A 23,771-nucleotide genomic window follows, 5' to 3' on the forward strand; every position below is an offset into this window, starting at 1 on the left:
CATAGGTGAAAAGCAACACTGCTGACCACCACGGCACCGCCTCAGTTGGCCGCTAGTAGACTGAACACGAAGGAAGCAAATATCCCTGTGTGCCACAAGTATGCAAATATAAAAGGCTGCTTTGATCAGAAACAAGAGGAGAGCTACAGCAACATAACCTGCAAAATGTGGACCAAAATAATGCACAGACGGATGGCCGTTCATAACTTGAAATGTTCGTAAGTCATTATTCAACATCATTTTAAGGGTATACGCAAGTACTAAGAACTCGGATGCTGGGAGTTCGCACGCTACGCAGCAGGAGTAGCGATCAGAAGTCGTACTAGGCGGAATTGGCGCTCAAAAAAAAAAATTGATGTTGCGGACAGGAAACGGGACCCCAATGAACATATTTTGGACTTGCAGTCCTCTTCGTATGTCTGAAAGTTTGTACGTTGAAAATTCGCAAGTAGAGGAGCGTCTGTAATTAAGTGGCTGTGCTTGGTTCTGGGTGAAATAGCCATTCTAAGATGGCCAACGAGGTGAGATTAAGCATAATTATAAATGACATGGTACTGAAATCCCATCCAGGGATGTCCCCTCTGCCTCCTGGGATAGACTCCAGGCCCTCCACGACCCTCCTGCTAGGCAAGTGGTCGGAAGACGGGGAGCTGTGTGGATGGTATCACTTGTACACTGAGGTAGTACAGCTTATTGCCCAAAGAGTAACATTTTCCTGAACGATTATACTCATTGTCAGGTGAAGCAAATCAACCTAAGTGTATGTCTGTGGTTCAACCCTGCAATCCTCAACTCATGACAGCCAGCTGCTCTCTGGGGGTGTCTCACCAGATGCTGAGAGACTCATCCAGGAGCACAGGGCCGGCTAACAAGCAGAAACAACCCCCGCCCCTCAGAAACGTCAACCCACCCGGCAAACAGCTCCCAGCCCACAGTGCAGACAAACATGGCTGCCCTGTGTTATTGTCTTCTGACACTTTGCCTTATTTCTTACTCCATAAACGTGCTGCTTGAGGGCAGCTTGAAACACTGCCACCAAAAACTGGCTCATGAATGTAAGTAACCAAACCCTCCTTTTGACGACAAAGATAGATCAATTCCCCGCTTCTGTGTCAAGCTTTTTCAAAATAATTAACTAGATTTTCTTAAGCTTTTACTGTAGCTCATTAATAAACGTATGATTACCTTTCAGTGCCCAAAAAAAAGTTAAATTGTTTTAAAATATCGTTAAAAAAGGAGTTCAGTGATTAATTAGATTCGAGGCTTTATTGTTTCAATGTGAAATTCTACCTTTGGCTGGAGCATTATCTTAGACTAAAACAAACGGAAGTCAGTTGCAGCTTGAGAAAAATAAACGGGATTCATTGCCCTTAGCAGATGATGGGCTCCACCATCTCCTGTCCTTTGTGGCCCTGACCATCTCCAGCCTGCCAAGTCCCTCTGGAGATCAGCCTAAATTGTGATCATTTGGACCACATGATATTCCAGCACTATGTCATGTCAACAAGCATGTCTTCACAGAAATTAGCCTGCGGCCAACGGGGATCCCTGGAATGAAGCTGCATTGTCACCTAAATCGGATACAGAGCAATAAAGAAAGGCAGAGATTGTCACGCAATATCCTATAATAAGGATTTAAACTTAAATTTGCCTCTCTAGCTTATTATTTAGTCTATGAAGCAGAGGATAAACCATTACATCTGAAGAACCGTGTGTGGCCTAAGAGCACAGAGAAGTTATACAGCTACAAGTAGCCAACAGCAAGACTCAGAAACCCAACGGGACTGAAAAAAGCCAAAGGCCTTGACTATATTAGTTAAATCATTAAAGGAACATCTAAATCCTCATTGGGAGTAGAAATGCACTTTAAGCTATTTAACTAATGTGTGGAAAAGATCTGTAGCTGTTCTTGCTGTCTTTGGGCGTCAAATGTCAGAATTACAAATGGCCGATGAAAATGATATGGCAGACAGTCAGGAAGAGCAGGCCGCAATGCACATGCGAAGGCCGTCAGGTTAATTAAACTAAGGCGATTACTAATTTTGAAGGAGCTTCGTGGTAGAAAACGGGGTAGATGTTTGGAACGTAAATGGAAACCACAGATGGTGTACCGGGCCAGAAATGGAGTGTGTGTGATTTGGAGATCTGCAGCACAAAGCCATGGGACGGTGTTGGGCATTTGCTGGAGTGTGTAAAGACAATAGGAGATGACAGGAAATGGATGAGCAAAAATATGGGGGTGTCTTCATCACCAGTTCTGTTTCTGCTTTCCCTGTTTGCACCTGAGTGCTCATACCCAAGGGCGTAGCTTTAATAAACAAAAGCAAGTGCTGGATTCGTTCCATATGTGAGTAATGCGATATCAGAATACTGCTTTGCACTTACACTTCCAACAGATCGCTGAGGGAGGGTGATGCTGGAACCGGAATGTAAATATCGAGCGTCGGCAACATTAAGATGGATCGTCACATCCACCTCAGTCCCCTCTCATAGCGAGGCGCGGCGGCTCCAAGCAGAAATGACTTCAGCAGCTGTGAATGTCACAGCAATTTGCCGCTGTGATTTATATGTGCCGCGAGGCAGTCCAAGGTGCGTGGCGAGATGACGGACCCTGGGCCGGCTACCTCTTCGGTTTAACGCTTGGGACTTTCATCTCGCCATCACCTCCTGCTCCCCTGAGATCTGTGCAGTATTCTGTGAATTGGAAACACGTCACCGGGAAGGACCTGTGATGTCTGTTATTAAGACTCTCCAGCCACAAGTGGCTACGAGGTCTGGAGACGGAGAAGATGAGAGATGGGATTCATAAGCCTCAGATGAAAGTCACACGTGAGTTCAGTCGTGCAGCGGTGATCAGGCTGCTCCTTCGCACATCCTGATCCTGCTCTCAGGCACGTTTGTTCTGTTTGCGTGCCGTTCTTTCCGATTGGGTGCCCACTACCATTTTAAACTGAGTTGTTGTGTCTGCGAACCCCTCTTTCCGTGATTCTGACTTCTAACCGAACCGATGTCAGTCACGTACCATCAGATCTTGGCATTTCCTTGCCAAGGTTTATTTTGTGGGAGGCATCAGCCTCTTACTATGTATGTACAAAATATGAAACGCACGAAAGAGGAAAGAAAAGAATCTGCCATAGGTCAGATGAGAAGCCATACTCGTTTAAGCACTCGTTTACCATGCAGAAAATCCCTAGAAGATTTAAGAGCTATTCCCTGCTTGCGGTCCTGGGGCATGCAACCTTAAACAGTACGCCATCTGCTGGTTTCCCCAAAGAACTGACATTTACAGATTCACACCCTAACAGCCCCCCCTGTCCACATGAAGTGTCATTTACTGAGGTTTCGGTAAATAGCTGACCAGTAACAATTATTTTCTCTGCAAACGGTCCTTCCCAGTTTCCGCATTGCACCCCATGGGCTGGATCAAGCAGAGGATACACTGAACAGATCTGTGGCACACATAGCTAATATATCCTTTATGAATTATCCTTTTTTCCCAATTAAGTGATTTTTATACTGCCACAGCTCTGCTGTAGTTATACCCCCCGGGGTAATTAACTCATCTGTTACAACAATGTCACTTTGCTAGCTTCGCTTGGGCTCTGGGATGAATTTTATTGCGAGTCAAAAAAGTAGCATTACATTCCGCATAACCCCATTCATTCTCCCAGCAGACCATTTGACGGCTCGCATTTATAACACGCTATACTGATTTCAGAATGTTCCGAATGCAGGAAAACCATGTCTAGATTTGACCTTGAGCTGCTCTGGATAGATGACCGACTGACGGTTCCAGTGGCCGTGGTCTGTGGTTGTGTGCGTCTGTACGGGGGAAATGTCGTCTCAAGAGCAATTTTGATGAATGAAGATCCCTAACGGGTCATGAGTGCAGAAACCGTGGCGATCATGCTCTGCTTCCCTCCCTGTGTCAAATCTGAGCCGCCATGTGATGGATATTGAAGGATAGCTGAGTCACTGCTGACTGGATAGGATCCTGGAGCACAGGAACCTCCCGCAGATACAGGAGTGGGTCTCCTGTGCAGGAGGCCCCCCAGCGGTGTATCGAATGCTAAAACCATCTCATTTTGTGCTGCATGTTTTTAATTTTTTTAGTTTTGTACAAAGACAGTTGAGACCCTGGGAGTTCGGCATGTGAAGAGCATGTGTTAAGGATCTGAAAATGGTGTTCAGGTATAGAGTAAAGAGAGTGAGAGGGAGACACCCTTTCCTGGGCCATGAATGTACGTGTGTGTGTGTGTGTGTGTGTGTGTGTGTGTGTGTGTGACCAAATGTAGGGGTTAATGTTGTCATTGTTGGGATTAGGGTTTTGCCCATTGACATGAATGGACGGTCCCCACAGAGATGTGTGTGTGTGTCCCTGTGTGTCTGTGTGTATGTGTGCATACTTCGAATGTTCATACACATGCCCTTCAGTGTGAGATTGAGACCCCCCCTCGGCCTAACCTCCCCCTCCCCCCACCATCTGTTGGCTTGTCACAGCCGGCACTCCCTGCCACATCGTTAATCGATGGCCGGCTGGGGTCCCCTGGCACCGCGTTCCTGCCCCTCTCATGACCGCTCGAGGGTGCACCAGCATGGGCTTTTATCTCTGACCAAGCCTGGGCAGTGACCGTCCAGCTGTTCCCCTCTATCATGCTCTCAAGGTCGGTAATTAAATTTGATTCAGCTCAGCCAGGTAGAAATAAAAAGTTTTCCCAACCTTCAACTCCCCCGCTCAACGTTACAAACCACTGGGCCAGCGTTAAGTGGGGTAGCTGTGCGTTTCATTTAGGGTTTTCTGAGAGATCCCCCACCCTCACCTCTTTTACCACCCAGATAAACCAAGTCATCACCCCCCGCCCCCCCCCCCCAACCCCGACAGCGTTTTTTTCAAACACGCCGCTCTTCAGCAGAATTAGAGAACAGCGAGATGCGCCGGACAGAAAGGCTTGGCCCGCTTTCAGAGATCCGGTGAGACAGACCAGGGTGTGTGTGTTAAGGGGCGTAGCGCTTGCGTCAGTCGTCAAGCCGAGGAAAACCGTCCACAGGGACTCTGCAGGCTCTTTTGAGTGATTCATTCTGTGCTACTATCTCAGCGCTCCAGGCCGGGACTGTGACGGCGTTGAGATGAGATAACAGGCAGGCTGAAAACCTATCAGCCCCCTTCCAGGTGCACCAGCCCTCACCATTCATGGTGAAACCCCTGGAAATATCATGTCGGGAGGTGGCTCAACAGAATGTGCCGGAAGGCTGCGGTGTGAATGGCTGAAGCGGCGCCCTCCAGGAACGAGCGAAGCCATCTGCTCTGCCGAAGTTTCCCCTGAGGTCCTATGAGCCTCCGTCCTCTCCACCAGAGCGCCAAACTGGGTGGAGGGGGGCCAGCGTGGGTCATCGGGCCGGCCGCCAGAGCTTGTGGCGGGTCGTCACGGGCATCGGAAAGCGATCTCCTGCCTCATCGGGCTCGTCGACATCACGGCATGCCGCGGCCTGCTAATTAGCCTTAGGGAGGGCAAGGTTGTCATCCTCGGTGAAAAACGTTGACGCGAGGACCCTGTCATACCGCCTCTGGTTAGACTGCACTACGACTTGAAAAGCCTCACAAATACTCACAAAGGGGAAATCAGCTTTAGCAATTTGACAGACAGTGGAAGTGTGCTTCCCTAAATTTCCCTTGGTGTGTTATGCTGCGTATGAGTGCGTGCCCTTCAGTGGACTGGCATCCCATTCAGGGTGTTCCGTTACTTGTGATTTCTGCTGCCTGGGATGGATTCCAGGCCCACTAAGGCCCTGTACTGGACAAGCGGTTGAGCTACATGGGTGGATGAACAGAAATGTCCTTGCTGTCACGGGTTATTGAGCCTTGCAAATATGACTGCATGTCTGTTTATCTTGATGCTATTTTTCGCCATCTGCAAATTCAAGCTGCCTTGTTCACAAAACTGCTTACTGGTCCCACTTTCCGAGTGTGTTTTCATGCATTAAGGCTGAAACCCAGAGAAGTGCCATACAGCTTAAGAGGATGGAGCTCCATAGCTTGAACTTCTGCCCTTGGTTTGTCCCACAAAGAAAATCCACAACACAGACATGGGCCTGCTCTGTGATTTTGACAGTCCCCATAAAAGTTACGGGTGTCGGTAGTATTTTGCAAACAGGGCTCTTCAAATTTTGACCTTGAACCTAAATCCAGGCCTTGGTTTCAGTTCTCCCAGGTAGTTAGGTTAATAATTACTGATTCTGATTAGGCACAGAGGCTTCACACCCGGCTCACAGGCAGAGGAATGCCTATGGAAAATCAACAGGACTCGAGCCTTGTGGAACGTGATTTGAATAGCCCTGCTTTAAAAGTTACCGTTGTCGCCGATATTCTGGCTACAGCACAATTTGTGACATTTTGTTTATGACTATGCATTTGCATAAATATTATGGCAGCGTACCAGGATACAATAGCGATGCAGATGTACTAATCATTCCTGGGGGAAAATGGTGGCACAAAATCACGTATAATGTCTAAAAAGTGTTGCTTTCTGAGCGAAGGTTATGTTAGGGTATTAAGCTTAGGCCCTAATTGTGTCAGTGCTGCATTTAGAACCCAGGTCTAAAAATACTGCTCCATTGTGCCAGGCTTGTGATGGGATTCATTAAAAGCAGCTTCGAAGGGCAGAAGTTTCTATGAAAAACCGACTAATATGAATGATAAATCTACATTTTGCATTAAGGAAACTTCTCATAAAAAGGTATTTGACAAAACAGTGGTTAGGGTCATGTTACTACAGGTGCTCAACCTCAGTCCTGTTCTTTGGTCTCTCACCCCTCGATACCATGAACTGTCAAGCGCCACAGCTTGTGACAGTTAAACTAGAGGAGTCGGGACCAACCAATCAGATGTCTTGGTCCCGCCTCCTCTGGTTACTTAGACCCACCTCCTCTACAATCTGATAGGTTATATCGCTGAACCAATCATTTTTCATTCTGCCCTCAGAACATTTTTGTGTAAGTAAAATAACAGCACCACAAGGACATATTAAGAGAATTAAAGGGCAAACACCCATTATTATTATTATTATTATTATTATTATTATTATTTTACTATTTATGCATCTTTCTATGTGGGAAAAGAATGATTTATGCTTCTGTTAGCGCTGCTGTTTATGGCATGAAGTTGGTACTGGTCCGAGCCCCTCAGACTGACCTTCTGGGAGATGCCCCATTCAGACAAAGCCTATGCATTTTCAACCCCCGTCCGAGTCTTTTTTATTGGCTTAAATTATGCCTGAGTACTCTATATAACACACTTAAATGGGAATTCCTGCTTGTTTATCTGTTTTAAAATGAGAAAATCCCCAGTAGCTGTCTCTCCACTTTCCAGCATCTGCCTGCTTTAAATAGAAGTTAATTCGCATGCAATTCAACGCAGAATTTGAATAAGGCCCCGATAACAAAACTATCGACATGCATTCAGTGTCCATCACGAACAAATCAGCGACAGCAGGACTGGCAGCGTAGTCCTGTATCCTATCCCCCATTGTTTGTGGAGTATTATTAGGTCTGTGACTCGTCTTTGGAAGTTAGCTGTGTGTACAAAAACTGGAGACGTTGAAAGGCACCGTGCGCATAGACAAGGGGAGAGCTTCAAAGAGACGGATAGAAAAAATTGGTATGAGCATTAAAGAATCCTTCACAAGGGAACTCATATCCAATCTGGGCAACTCCCCCCTCCCCCCAGCCCCCAGAGCATGCTGGGAAAAAAGATGTGCGTCAGACGCACCCAATGGGATGGTAATTCAAAGCACTTGAAACGGCAGTGCTGCTTCACCTGCAGAGAGCCCCGCGTTCGGGTTCTGAGTACCACAGTCAATTAGTGAGCTTGTTCTGCCTGGGTCATTGTGATGCGGGTACCTATTAACACCAACTCCAAGCCATTCATTCTGTGAATACAACTTACAAGCTCCCCTAACCAACTGACAAATTACCCACTGCCTAATGCGTGCATCTCTCTATGGGCCTTTTATGCTCTTACTCTCTTAAGAAGAAAACTTCTTGTACGTCATTTTGTAGCTTTCAGGAAGAGAAGTTCATTTCCGGTCAGGTTGATGTCTCTGAACTGGAAGTATGTTTATGGCACCGGTGAATATGGATCAACGACGATCAAATTCTGAATTTCAGATGATTAGTAATGGATTACCAGGTGTTACAGTCAGGTATATCGCTGTAAGGGTTCATGACCTATGAAAGCGCCTCTCTAAATTTAATTCAATCAGTAAATCAGTGAGTCTCAGTCAAATGTTAACATTATGGTTTAAAGGGACTTCTAGTCAGTACTGGAATGATGAAATCGATGTAATGTGAAAGCGTAACTATTAAATGCCCTTAATTCCACCTTTATTTCTAGTTATTAACATTTTACAACAAAACATGTAAGTTTAATTAACACTTTTGAAAGGAATAAAAACTAGGTGACAAGATATTTTAAGGCTGGAATTTCATTCAAACGTTAATTAAACATGAGAGATCCTTCTCAAGCACTATTGTGCTTGCAGCCTTGCCTGCAGGCTCCATTTTGCTTTGCGTTGAATTTCCTAGCTAAGATAATCGATCAAACTTTCATATCACTTTGAAACAGACTTGGTTGCTACTTCACAACAGTAAACCTACTTTCTAAACAATGCCAGTGATGCCGAAAATTTCATGCCTTTTGGGCCCCGTGGCGCACTCATTAATCAATGAATCGACCCAGTTTAAGAGTAAGCACCGCTGGTGTTTAAAATAACATTATTTTATCCTTATTTAAATATTTTTAAATATATCCTCAAACCTATCTGTTCCATTTAGGGTCTAACTGATTTAATAGTATGTAGTGCACGGATGTTATTAAGGCATAGGTATGCTTCTATGCAGCTAGTGACATACCTGAAAGGAGACCAAACTTCCATCCTCTGATCAACCTTTTGCCAAGCTTGCCATGCAAACATGTTAATACCATCCAGGTAGAGCATTATACGTCACCGCTAGCTGCTTGATGGCCCCCGACTGCGTAGAGCCCTTACGTAGCCTGTGGTGATATTGTCAAGCTTCAGTCCCATGGCCGAGTAGCATCTCTGATGTCCTGCTGCTGTGGGACTTCAGTCCACAGTCGGCAGGTGACTTAGCTCAGACTTGAGCTCTGAGCTCCCAGGCCCTGGCGGGAGTTTTCTTTAAAGTTCGACGGCACATTCAGAGCTAGGCCTGCTCTCCTGGCATACAGAACACGACATTAACACCTCAGAAAGCTCTTAAGAACATCAGTAGGGAGCGTGCCTCAGACACTGCAGGAGATTCTGCACTATTCATCAGCAGGCCGGAGAGAGGGGTCGTCAAAAGGAGGTGGACCCCACCCCCAGAACCTGATCTGCAGCTCCGCAATCATTTCACCAAATTTCACCCCTTCTGAAGTATTGACTGCAGGTCTCCATTGTGACACGAAATTCATAATAATGACAGAAGCAGAAGTACCGGTATAATGAAAGACAGCTTTTCCATGAATAAATGCTGCCTCTTGATTACTTTCATTCCAGTTGATGTTGTGGGGGTCCTTGCAGAATCATTAACCCTCAGCAGTGAAACATTACTATTTAATTAAAAGTCCTATTCTCGAATATTAGTTTGGCTGATATGACATGTTCACGAACAAATATTGACTGGCTATTTAAAAACTGGAAAATATATTCATTCCGTTTTTTCTTCTCACAATTTTTTTTTCTTTTTACTAAAGATTCCTAACATTCTATGCAAGGTTCGCCCAAAAGTGCATCAAAACATAAAGATTTATTTTTTCCAGACATGCATGAAAGAATGAAAGAGAGAGGTCAGCTGAGCACAGAACAGGCGTTTGGTGTCGGAGTAGAGATGCTTCGTTACTCTACCGGAACAAAACAGATATGGCAGCAGATATAAATACAGACCAGGAAGCCTTTCGCTGACTCATTACAGCCCCGTCTAGGTCACAAACAGCAGTATCGTTACTGAACGCTAAGCATTCTTGCACTGCACGCCCAGAAAGGGTGACAAAAACGTCGCTGTTGAGCCCGACGTCTCGGTCACAGTCATGAATCTGTGCTGTTTGGAAATCCTGGTATCGCCTGCATAAGCGAGAGTTTAACCCTAAAGCTGTTCTCAAGGCAACAATTGCGTCAGGTTCATTAGCTGAGCTTCAGATTCATTAGCAGGAACAATAACGAAGAGTGACCTTGGCCGGAGTCGCACTTGTCTTGCTGTGACACACAGAACTGACCCAAACTCTCCATCCGTAAATAATCAGGGTGCTTTCATCTCCTGAGCGACACGTACTAAAGACGCTGGTTCAAGCTGCTGTCAAAATGGAAAGTATATAAACTGGTAGAATAAAAGGGTACTTTCTTCATCTTACATCTGTCATCCAAGTCACTCCCGGCCCAGAATAATCAGGCAAAACCCCCTTTGTTCGGTGATGGGCCCTTTAATCAAGTCTTGGGTGTCCGTCGCCAGACAAGCACACTTCTTTGAAGTCTCCTCCTTCTTTTTTCTTCCTAGTGAAGCGACAATCTGAGGTTATGCCGCGATTGGATAAGAGTCGCCGCTCTTGCTTGGAGGCGCCTCTGCTCCAAATGCGGAGAAATCTCCGGGGGGGGGGGGGGGGGGGGGGGCAAAGGGCCTTGGGAGGGAATGAGGAGATGACAGAAACGTATTGCGGGTAGGACGAGAGCGGGGCCCCCGAGATGAGGCCCTTGCTGCTGACTCACAGCCGGCCACCCCCCTCGCTGCAGAATAGCGCCTTTGTCCCGCCATGCCCTCATTAAGCCGCTGCTCTGTTTCGCCTCCCTGCGATTTGACAGCTTGCGGGTTCCACGCTGTTTTGTAAAAAAAAATTTAAATCTCTGCTTTTCACACGCATCACTATTAAAACACCGGCGATCTTATTTCAGGAACTTTTACCCAATTTCTCTTATTGAATTCTTTTAATTCGATGGTTAAACGACTGAATAATTGAAGACACAAAAGGCCTTTCTTCAGGAAAATGGCAAAAAAAATGTGATTTATAAAAGATTACAGATGGGAAATGCAGGGAGACTTTAGCATTGAATGGACTGCAGTCTTACTGGTCATACTGGTGAACACTACGGGTTCATCCCAATTTACCAGAGTCTCAAGACATGTGTGCATCATCCCTTGCACTTGGAGGAAGTCTTCACTGACTGTGAGTGTTTGTGGTTGGGGCATCGCCATGACAACAGTCCATTCCATCCCTGTTTGCTTGCAATTTCTAGTTCCTATTATGTCCGTTATGGGAAGATGTTAATAACTGTGGCTATACAGATGTTACTAGAAGGGAAGATGGAGTACTCAGAGTAGTGCTCAATGTTCCGATTGCAAACATGACGGCAGTCATGGGTAACGCATGCGGCAGTGGCCAAAAAATATTGGTCTTTTGTATAAACTCTGAGAAAAAACCAAAAATAGTATGTAGGGAGCAGCAACACAGTAGTATATATGGATTCCTGCGAGGCCGTTAGCCAGGCCCCCCGCTGTCCCCTGGGGGCCCACACACTCCCAGGGAGCCCCCACGGGTCCTCCAAAAATCCACGTCACTCAGGGCCCGAGCTCAAGCTCAGGGTGAGCCCAGGCGTGTCAGCACACAGCGGACCACCCCTGTCTCTCTGGCTTAATGGATTTGGCGGTGGGGTTTACGCTCCCCTTCGAACATAAATCGGTCAATGCTTCAGCCCCGCTGACAGAAGTCACTCGCTTGGAAAATGAGCCTTTGAGCCATCTCGGATCTCGTTCCTGCTGCACCATGGAGAAGACACTATCCTCGACTCCATCGGAAGGGGCTGGGTTTGGATGTTTTGCCGAAAAACTGTGCTTCACAGTGAAGGGAGCTGACACTCTGCGCCCTGCCTCTGAAAGCGGTGCTTCCTCTACCCCCACACCGATACCCGTCGCCCTCTCTCCGTCGTTTACGCCCGACGGAAGCCGTTTCCCATTAACAGCTTAGAGTGCAGATGACACAGCATTTCCAATGAGTACATTCACACCCTAAACAGCCATGCTATCATTTCTACCTCTCCCTCATTAGCAGATCGCAGCGAGATGCCAACACATGAGGATCTGGACTCAGCTTGACTGCTTCTCATGTGAGCAGGCCAGCTGTCACATGACTCCTCCCCCCCCCCCCCCCCCCCAAAAAAAAAGAACCAGCAATTAAAATAGTAATACACTAGTGGCCAAAATTGTGGAAACAGTACCAATTTTTGCAGATTTTTGCAGAACTTTATTCAACTGTTGCTCCAGTTACTTATTTAATCACCCAAGATATGATATTTGTAACATTCTTTGATTATAAACATTACCACCAATATTTGTATAGTAATACTTGAAACATGATGCCAAAAATGGTAGGTGTTTCCATAATTTTGGCCACTAGTATATGTCATAATTTTCGCATCTTTTGTTGTGCCCCTAGCCTTGTCTTTACCATGAGCAATTTCTGCATGCACTTTTGAAGTCACAAACCTGAAAAAAAACATGCTTTTAAAATAATTACTCGTGTCTTCTTGGGGAAAATCAGAAGCAGTGCTTTTCTACCATGTCCTTTAAATGTTGACTATGTGGACTGTACAGCCTGTTGCTTTGACTTTCACTTGTTTTATAGAATACTTAATAATAAATGTTTTTTTACTGACAGAGAATGAAATATGAAATCCAATAAAAGGCTATTTTTTTAACTGTTTAGTTCAAAATTCTCGTTACTTTTTCTTTCCTGATTTATATTGTTATATTTGAGTTTCAAGACATTCATTTATTAATATTATTCCAGGTATTATTCAAAGAGAGTCCTGAATATTGAATTTTGCTCCATTCTGCTGGCCGAATGAACCTTCTGTGTTATGGTGACAGGTCCACACTATCAGCACCATTCCGCAAAGCGTTTGAGCTCAGTGATGGTAAAGTAGTAAAATGCAACAAAAAAATCTCTATCTAAATAAAATCCAGTTTACGGTACTGTCTTAAAATAAAAATGGATTCAAAATCTCTATTAGCACAGTCAAAAGACTCTTTTACTCCACGCTTCTGAAATTGTTCCTTCATCCCACTTACTTATTCCAAAAAACTAAGTTTTCTTTTTTAATGCACAAACGGGTCATACCAAAATTATCAACATGGGGGTCTTGATTTACAAATCATGCTAACTGAAATAGATACTATCATAACTTCAATTAAAAATTTGATATTAAGCATACAAAAATAAGACAAATATCAAAATTTTGAATATTGCATATAAATGACATGAACTGAAATTATCATCGATGGCTCTAACATTCTACATTATAGACTGTGACTGGATTGGGACCATCTTATCTGATCGGTTCCAATGAATGGACTAGTTTAGTTGATTCCCTTATCTGAGACGTTAAACAGTGTTCCTGTCATTCAGCCTTTATCACGTGAAGCTTTCATTTAATGTCTGCTCACACATCCACTGTGAAATGTTCCTAAGCTGCAATGTGACATTCTAGTGTGTGTTGTACAAAGATCTTTTCTGGCCTACAGTACCAGCCAAAAGTTTGGACACCCCTACCCATAGAATGGTGTGTTTCTACTATTGGCTACATTTTAGAATAATTATAGACATAAAAAAATATATATATGGAATTATGCACTAATCAAAACCATATAAAACAACAATTATTTGCTGCTGGGTGGCGGCGGGGGGTGTCTATGGATTGGGACTCAGTAGGTTGCTGGTTCTAATCCTGTGAAAATCAGAGGGATGCCACCATTGGGCTCTTGAGCAAGGTCCTTAACTGCACTTTGTCCTCTTTGCCAATTTCATGAGGTGGCCTCCTGGGATGCTTTTCCAGCTGTCCTGAAGGAGCTCCCACATATGCTGAACATTCATTGGATGTAGGTCAGGTGACAAGGTCATGTGACAGGACATTCCATCACTTGCTGTGGTCGGCTTGGCATGTCCAAACTTTTGACTGGCACAGATCAGTATCTTAGGCTGTGTGGTTCACATCAAAGCACCCAAACTCCATCAAACAGCTGATATGGGCAAATGACGCTTTAGGAAGAAGTGATTCTTTGAAGGTTAACCCACTATGGCACAGCTTCAGTTGCCAATGAGGGACATTCCATCATAAGGCTTCAGTCGGAATAAGACAAGCTGTTCCATTTTCGGACACAAAAGGATGATCCTCTTTGTTTGTGACATCTCTCACCTACACCAATATTGACCTACCTGCAATCCCGTTGGAAAAAAAAAAAGAAGTCTTCTGTTGTGAAAAATGTTCTTCAGGAATTGCATCTGTTTTCTCTTTGGAGTCGGTTCAGCTCCTGCCAATTGCTGTCGTATTGATCCTTTGTCCACTCAATCATTGTTTCCCGTTTCACTGCCATCAGAAAGGGGCCAGTGAATTCATGCTGATGCATCTGACCGCATGCCACCAGCCATGGCAAAAGACCAACAAAACGCGCCTGGTGTAAAATGGGCTAATTTAATTTGCCTTGAGCGCTGAAACTTCAATTGCACCAGATTGCACCTCAGCCAATAAAAAAAAAACATTTAATGAGATTCTTTCATGCAATACAATGTTTACCTGACAGCTATGAGAAGGAAAGCAAGCTAGATTATCATCCTGCCCAGAAAACTGATTCATTCTGCTGCTTTAATCTGAAATAATACCCCTGTTCGTAAAAACATCAAAGAATGTATTCCAATGTATTCGAAGGACCTGAAAATGTACTCTGGCACTTTTGGGACAGTATCTCTTCCGTGACTTTTTGACGTGTTGAGCTTAAAGGCAACCAAGGCAGCGGCTCTGAATTCAAATCGCTCGTTCGTGCCATGATCTGTTAGAGCTCGCTAGCTAGAATGGCCGCCATGCGTCTGATGAAGAGAGCTAGGGAAAGACACGGCAGTGATCATGTGACTCTGATTAAATGCAGACTGAGTGCCAAGTGCATATGAAAGGGACGACATGCAAATTCATCATGGCCAACCCTTGCATCGTCCCCTTTCAGGCATCGCATTCTACTGAGGTGTGGATTCCTGAGATACTCAAGTGTTGTTGTTCACCATAACACTCCCTGTCGATAACATTTGACCTTCCGGAGCTTGGACCATTGTTGTGTTCCAAACAGCACAGAGCTTTCTATGCCGGGGCTTTATGTGATACACAATAGATGGGGAGTCTCCATAATTCCTTAAAGCGGGACGCATATCCATCCCACATCCGTTACAAGAGGACAGTATTGACACTGACATGTTTGTTAATATCAAGTGCAAAACAGGCCTCATCGAGTGGAATAGATAAGGGCTTGAGACATAAAGAAAATCCCAAGGCAACCTACAAGAAGTCCAAGTCTTCTACGCTGTGAAAACGCCAACTGGCAAGTCCAACATTGTTCCCAGCAGAGCAACAAATGCGCCTCACAATGATCTGTCATCATTCGGTATCTGAAAGGTATTTCTTCTTCTTGTGAAAGCTTCCTTTTTCAGAAGTGTTTGCGCATTTCAATTTTTACCCCTATATTACTCTGAGGCATGAGTAGGTCCACTTAACGCATGTGTAACAATGAAGTAGACTCACTCGTTATCTTCAGAGCACCGCCATCACAGTCAACCATGTAAGACATCTCCTTCTTTAGTACACAGAGTGGGATTTCCATCAACAGCACTCAATAGGAAGTCTGGCCCCAATAATGTATTCAAATATAATGTCCGTACGCCAAACAGCCTAGTACCAATTCAAATTTGCTATCGAGAAATAGACTTGTTCAGTTTTAGGGTTTTCTTTGGTTATACGCATCAATAGTCAAGCCAAGTTTCAAGTTTTATTGCCGCGTGTTCCAAAGAACGCAGTGAAAGTCTTATGCTACAGTTGTTGGGCATTTGGCAATAGGTACAAACAGCAGTGCAACACTGGACAAGAGAGTGTAAGACCAACAGTGCAATATAAGAATGAGTAAGTGAACAGGTGCAAAGGGACCACAGTGTAACGTGTTAAATGCACCATAGTATACAAAAAAATAAATAAAAATTAAATGCAGAATTCAGATCGGGAATGCAAAGATTTGCCACAACATTTTCCCTAATGAGTAAAGAGTATGGTGGTCATATGCAATACAACAGCAAGACGCACGTGTAAAGACATTAAAATACAACGAAAATGAGCAATGCAGGGAGAGAGAGCAGCTTACTGCCTGTCGCCATGGGAGGGCGCCATCTGGGAATCAGTCACTTATTCCTTATTAGTCACATATTTAACATAGCATTATAGCTGAAATAGGCATTTTAATAAGCTGCTCGTGTTGGAAGCACCATTGTTCTTCACTCAGAAGAATTGTAAAAAATGCCTTTTTTGAAAATAAATTGAGGTTAAAATCCATTTGTTCTTCACAATGTAAGTTCATTGCTTTGTTTCTGCACTGAGATTAAAAGAGATTATTTCCCAGAGTGCTGAAACAACACTCAGCACCTCCACACTCCAAGATATCCATCTTAGTGCACGTACTGCAAAGACTCTCCTGCTCACCAAACCTCCAGGGTGAGAAAACGAAGAACGACCAAGGCAGGGAGAATTATTGTCAACATCAAAAGTGTGAGCTGCAGAATGGTCCGGCGTGAGTTTTTAACCTCTTAGCCCACTGTAGCATCCCATCCCATGTGACCACAGCTGGAGCTACACAATTGGAGGCAGACATGTATTGAGGAATCCATTATTCTCGAATGGATCATTGGGACACCTCTGCAAGTAAGCCCAACCCCCTCTCTGAACGCCTCAATCAAATTGTAAAAAAAAGTCAAAGATCTTAAACTTGCTTCTGAGCCTTGATGATCAATTTTCGAGTTAAGCGATTTCTTAAATAATGGAGTCCAAGGCTGAATGCTAATCCACACCCGTATGGTGCATTTATCTTGGGGATTAGATGCTCTGTGCCAATTCAACACATATTCTCATTAACACAGAACACCTCCTGATGCTCAACATAGAATATTAATTCATTTTGAAACATTGTAGCACAGCACTGAAACAAGACTGAGGTTAAGATGAAGGAGGACTTTCTCTTTTAAGGTCACTTAAAAATACTAATTTTCTGTTTCACTTTTTAAAAACTTATAACGGTGAACGTTAGAAGCGCAGTGACTTTGTGGGATGTGCTGTAACCTCATATCTCTAACATTACAGCTTCAATTCCCCCAGCTCTGAGTGGGAAGTTTTGCTCCTGTGTTCCTGTGTCTTTCCTCAAGGTTTCCTCCTCTGATTACTTCCCACATCCCAAAAAAAAAATGTGGCCAGATGAATTGCTGCGTGCCCTGTGATGAACTGACATCCCATGCAGTGTGTCTTGTAACCTGTGTATCTTGCAGTACTGGTCCTTGTCCAATTGGCACCCTAGGTGAGCATCACCACTGGCGCCCCCTGTCTGAGGCAAAGTGAAATTGGCTGGCAAGTCGGCACCCCCTCAGATGTTGGTGCCCTAGGTAGCTGCCTCTGTGGCCTGGAGGATTGACAGGGCCTGGTTGTCGGCTTATTACCACACTGTGTATAGATGGCTATGCGAACCTCTAAAGGAATTTGCAATGGCGAGGTTCACAACTCTATATATCTGGGGAAGGTATCACACTTTAAATAAGTGGACCTGTCAGGAGTACCATATGAACAGGGGCAGGTAAGTTGACGGTTGCTGGTTCAAGTCCCAGGAATGTGGTACAAGAGAAAGGCACTTAACCTAAGTATATCTAAATATATAATGTATCCAGCTGTGTAAACGGTTGAAATCGTAAGCTGCTTTGAGTAAAAGTGTCATCTGCGTGACTAATTTATGATTTTATCATAAGTAGCTGGCTTTGTTTTGGACGTCTCTGAGCACTTCCCAGGGTAGAATGCTGTCAAGCACACTTGATCCATTTTTTTTAACCCTATCAGAAACATACAGTCTTGTCTCTCAAATGGACAACACCAGGAGTTTCAGATTTTCCTGTTAAATGGCTAAACCTCAACATCTGTCGTGGTGTCGTTCGAGCAACAGAAGCGATGATGTAGCATTTTGCAACAGTTATTAATAGCAGAACTCCTGCTGCCCCAACATCACCAATGAGTTGAAAGTACATTCAAAGACATGAGACCAAATTTTTCTGGTGTCCTGGTATCACAGACGGCCATTTATAGCAGCTGCAAGATGAGGTAACCGTCCCCCTGCTGTGAGAGATGATCTCTATTAGACCTTTGTCATCTCACCTAGAGGTGAGTTTTCTACACCACAGTGTACAGTAATAGCCCTATTCCACCTGTCCGAAATGTGAACCTTATTATGAAAAGGATAATATATCTGTCCACAGCACTGAGGGTAAATTACGTGACCACTCACTTTTTAAAGTGATGGTTGATGGGAAAGCTACAGCAGGAACCCTGTAGATATCTCCTCAGCCATAAAAAAAGGACATACGACGAGGTTCTCCAAAGACCACCTGCCAAACTAGAGGGTGCATGTGTCTGGATTTATAGTGGAAGTGGGGTGAGCATAAGGCAGGATCGTATGAACCAAAATCCAAAGTAGTTATCCATCCAACAGAAAGCAGTTGTTGTTTTTCTGTCTGTGAATTAACATCATTGGTGCACCACTCCAATCTATAAGTTACTGGACTGACTTTCCATTTTCTAATCGCCTGTGTCCGAAGTTAGATTATCACGCTTACTGCTGGAGGTCGGAGGTTTCTGTCTCCATGCTGTTCTGGCCTGACACTGTCTATTTTTGCTCCAGTTGCTTGTCACTAACTCTACACCTGCCGGCAGTGATGGAGTTTCCCGCTCCACCACTCTGCCTCTTTCTGTGAGCCCGTTTCAGGGTGATTGATGAGAATCTGTTGTCACAAATTCAGGTTTTGAGTTTTTATGCCCATTTGGATCCTTGTGGACTGGGCAAGGCACTTGGAATTGTCCGGTGGCTCCTCCTTGCACTGTTCTCACTATCTCAACTGCCAGGTCAGATATACGCACGCCTTTATCATCACCGTCTGACTTAAGCTCCCTGAGATATCTGATCGAAGAGACTGGCTACAGTAACTGAGAAAGATGCAGTATTACTCTGGAATCTTGATTTATACTATTACTCAATAATGGACAATAACGGCTCAATGTCTTAATTATCCACAAAAAACTCAACATGCGTCTGCTAACTAAAACATGGCAAATATCCAATGACACAGGGGGTGACCTAACTACTGTTTGCCATGATAACTTAAATACTATTGTCACTGACTTGCATGATGTTACCTTCTAAATCCTTGGCCTTTGCAGGACCAAGCAATCAAACATCTTGGTCCCACTTCTTGTAGTTGCTTGGCCCAACCTCCCTTACAATGTGCTTGGCTATCTCTCTGAACCAATCATTTTTCGTTCTGCCCTAAGAAAATTTTTGTATTTGGCAGTCATTGGCAAGTTTTCACTGTTTGTTTTATTGATCTACTGGCCTCCAAGGCTTAATGATTTTTAATCTAAGCTTAATGAATTAGTCACTCTTACCTGTGCCTTGTCAGCTGCTTGGTGATTTTAATATGCATGTTGATACTCACCCTGATGAATTTGTGTCTATACCTGCATGTCTTAATTTTGAACAGCATTTTCAGCCAACTCTGATGGTCATATTTGATCTCATTTGCTGTACTGCTCTACCAAATCTCTCTCAGGAGGGTATTTCTGACTACAACCTCCTTGAATTTAGTTTTAGTTGTCTGTTCCTCAAATCTGAAAAACCGAAAACGAAATGTTAAATCGATTGATCTTTTTCTGCATCCATTCATCCCCCCTGGTTCTATGGTCTTTTAAAACTTCCATATCCTGTTATATACTTATATCAGTATATATTTCCATATAAACTTATGTTATTTCTCAAGTCCTAGATGAACACACACTCATTAAAACTAGAAGTATACCTTCCTCTCACTCCTCGCCATGTGAGGCTTGTTATTTTCAAACCAGGAACACAGCTGGGTGACACCTTGAGCAACTATAAGAAAACTGTCATAATGCTGGCCACTCACCCCATAATTCCTCCCCAGTCCGCAATAAATTGACTATGTGATTCATTTATCTATTTCCTTCATTTATTCATTTATCCTACCTTTACCATTCTCCCACCCATTATTTCTGTACCTCCTGTTTACACTTTCTCCAGATTTACTATCGCGAAATCTTACTCATCTTCTTGCCAATTATATCCAGCCTTCACCACACTTCTTGAAACGTTTTTATCTGATTTTTCAGTCTGCTGTTTCGCACCTAGTTAACCAAAGCCTCGTTCCATCAGACAGAAAAATCGCTTCAGTCACCCTCATTCTCAATAAACTTGATTTGAAGCTTATTTGGTTTTTTTAGCTAAAATTTTAGAAAAGGTTGTTTCCCTTCAACTTCAGGCCCATTTAGTTTCCTGTAACCGTCATCAGACTTCAGATCCCCTCTCTTCGTTCCTTGAGACAGCTCTTCTTAGGTTTGCTAATGATCTTCTCTTTGCTGCTGATTTTGAAGCCCTCCTTGATCTTAGCTCCACTTTTGATACTGCACCACTTTTCAGCTATGAATATTACTGGCATGGCTCTCTCCTGGCTTACCTCTTACCTCACTCTTACCTCACTATCAGACCATATTTTTACTTCAGAAAAAACAAATCTACAGAGGTTTTTCTCATATAAGGTGTCCCCCATGGTCCAGTTTTGGGCCCTCTGCTATTATATAATTTGAAGTACTAAAACTCCCTGTTTATTCGTCATCCTTTGAAGGGATACGGACTTGGAAAATCGGCAGAGGGAGGGGGGGACACTGACAGTGAAGATGGGACACTGGGACAGCACAGGGGATTTGACTGGCACTAACTACAGTATGTACACACACAAAATAAACACTCAGCTCATATCTTTCATAATCTGCACTAGTTACCGGCTTCATTCCACGTTCAATCGAATTGAATGGCACTGGTCATTCAGTGTGATGACACCTAAGATTTGGAGTTCCTGTGATACCTTTCAAGTTGAAAAATAAAGTCATAACTTTTCTCTGTGCTGCATTTCTCTGCCTCCCGCTGTTCATTTCACGTTATGCTGATGCATTCCCCAATAACTATCTGCGTGTTTTTGAACTGCAGGTGGAAATCAGAGACCTGCAAGAAACCCGTGCAATGTGTAGAGAACACAAGGTGCATCGGTGTGATTCTCGAACCACTATTCTGGAGGTGTGACATGAAAGTACCACCCTCTATTCCAGTCCTCGGGGACCCACAGTCAGTCCAGGTTTTTGCTCCCTCAGAGCTCCCTGCCAGACAGCCCATATATTTGCTCCTTCCCAGGTCCCAGGAAGGAACAAAAACATTGGTTTTTGGCCAAGCCCCCCCCCGCCTCGTTTGTGTAAATGTCCATTGTAATAACAAAAAAAGCATTCCCTGTCTGTGATGGTATCATGAAAAAGAAAAAAGTGTGACTCTTAACGCTAGACCTTGATGGAGAAGGAGACAGCAGGGGGGGGGCAGGACAGGGCAGGGTAGGGCCACCTGAGTGGGGGTGTGCAAGTGGGGTGGGGGGTGGGGTCAGCTTAAATTGGCGCCGACTGAGAGTGCAAGAAGCCATGCCAGCGGATGACACATGTCCCCTCCTGGACGACGCCTTGGCTCCGACCCAGTGGAAGGAGTCACCTAATGAAGCTTGTCGCCATGCCGACCTTGCTTGGCTTTGACTCCTCCCATCTGCGACTGCTGCACTACACGATCACACGATCATCTTCAGTTTCTCCTTTTTGTGGCTGATTCTGGTGCCCAAACGCAATTACAGGCACACGTCTCGGGACAGCGGAGTCATGTAGTGGTTAATTAGTTTTGTGCAATTAGTGCAACTAACCATAACGTAAGGCTGCAGCCGATCAGTCAAAACCATACATTCCTCCTCTTCGTATTCTCATAAAGAATGCAGTACTGACCTATATGCTAGGAGTGGCTACCGTATAGAACTATATATATGGTATTATACACTGCCTGGTCAAAAAAAGTCGCTGAATTTAAATCAGCATGTGCTTAAAAGTCAATTATTGGATCATTATTACAGCTCAGCAATGTTATGCAGCAATAAAGTGAAGTCAGCTGAGTACCTGAATCTACTGAATGGCCAGGTTATCCCATCAATGGATCTTTTCCCTCCTAATGGCGTGGGTATTTTCCAGGATGATAATGCCAAAATCCATCGGGATCACATTGTGAAAGAGAGGTTCAGGGAGCATGAGGAATCATTTTCACACATTAACTGGCCACCACCGAGTCTTGACCTTAACCCCATTGAAAGTCTTCGGAATGTGCTGAAGAGGACTTCATGGAGTGGTTCAACTCACCTATCATCAACATCTCCAGAAGTTAATGTAAATCTAGATGGAAAAAAATGCTGAGACGTCGCATAAGCACGTGGAAACAATGCATTGACGAATTTGTACCATAATCAAAGCTAAAGGAGGTCCAACGAAATATTAAAGTGTGCGGCTATTTTTTGGCCAGGCGGTGTATGAAATATATAATACATGAGTTTGTCATGATCAGCATGGCCTTGAATTACACACCAGTCAAAGATTTTCCGGCATATTTTGTAAATACATTCAGTGCCTCAGTTTGTTGTTTATTTATAAACACCAGTCATTGTTTGATTTAGACGAAATATGAACAATGAGACAAAATATACTCTCAGATCAGGAAATATGCGCAATACATTCCTATTTCCCCATTATTTGCACATTTTTAATTTCATTTCCCCTTACAGCTTCCAGTTCATGGCGTCTAGATTCTATTCTGAACCCGATACACATGCTGTGATTTGTCTCCAGGACAGAACCCAACTGAATGCACTAGGAGTACATCATATGACTCATATAGGTGTTTTCCGTTTACCAGAACCTTTTATTATTATTTTTTTTAATCACCCAGTCAATGTGCACGACGGAGAAAGCTTAGCAGAAAAAGGTGTTACTCTCCACAGGCATACCCAGCAAGTAACAATTTTATGTTTCAGAACTGTGTTTGTTACAGGAAAAAAAAAAAAAAAACTGATTTGCTATCCATGAGATGCGTAGGAGGATTTATTCTCAAACGACGGCTGAACGGAGGAGGGTATACACACAGGAGAAGAAGCATGGACCCTCCTATTGATGTGTGGCTAACCTTTAGCCTAGCTGGTCCCGCTGCAGACTTATATTCATAATTAATGCCCGGTTTCGACGTCCCCGTCCCCGATTCGCCAACATTCCCCCCATCTATCCCTTCCTCTCAATTCCGACTCATTTCCTGAAGTGCTACTTGCAGTTGGGTTTTAGTGGTAACGCGACGCGGCCGTAGATGATAATCATGCTAATCTAATGAAATGTCAAGCACATTAAAATTAGCGCAAAAATTGTCCAAAGACAAGCACAACAGACTCTCAAGCCCAGACAGGGTGCCATCTGGTTACTGTTAGGTGCCGAGTGCTCTGTGATTCGGATGGGCTTTTAAACTGCTGTGAAATCAGAGAACCTGGTGGGTGAGCGTTCCCTTTAAGCCAACCGGCCTGGCTGCAAAGATCTTCACCTGGGCCTGAAGGTTCACTGACCGTCATCCTAGTTGTAGCTGCTTTATGACCAGCCCAGCTTCTGGGCCATGAGATTATCGGCTGCTGCTCCTGCTCTTCAAACCTGAGTCTGCAGAACCATGCTTGGCATTTGTACTGAAGGTCAGATGCTGGTACGAAGCTGCTC

At 44.2% G+C, this 23,771-nt stretch overlaps 1 protein-coding gene across 2 annotated transcripts in view; it reads right to left on the minus strand.

Moving 5' to 3' along the window:
- LOC125705169 (complexin-1) overlaps positions 1-23,771 on the minus strand; it is a 37,468-nt gene that overhangs the window by 8,142 nt on the left and 5,555 nt on the right. The window lies entirely within an intron of this gene.

The sequence above is a fragment of the Brienomyrus brachyistius genome, chromosome 12 (genome assembly GCF_023856365.1).
Source record: "Brienomyrus brachyistius isolate T26 chromosome 12, BBRACH_0.4, whole genome shotgun sequence".
NCBI classification, from domain to species: Eukaryota; Metazoa; Chordata; class Actinopteri; order Osteoglossiformes; family Mormyridae; genus Brienomyrus; species Brienomyrus brachyistius.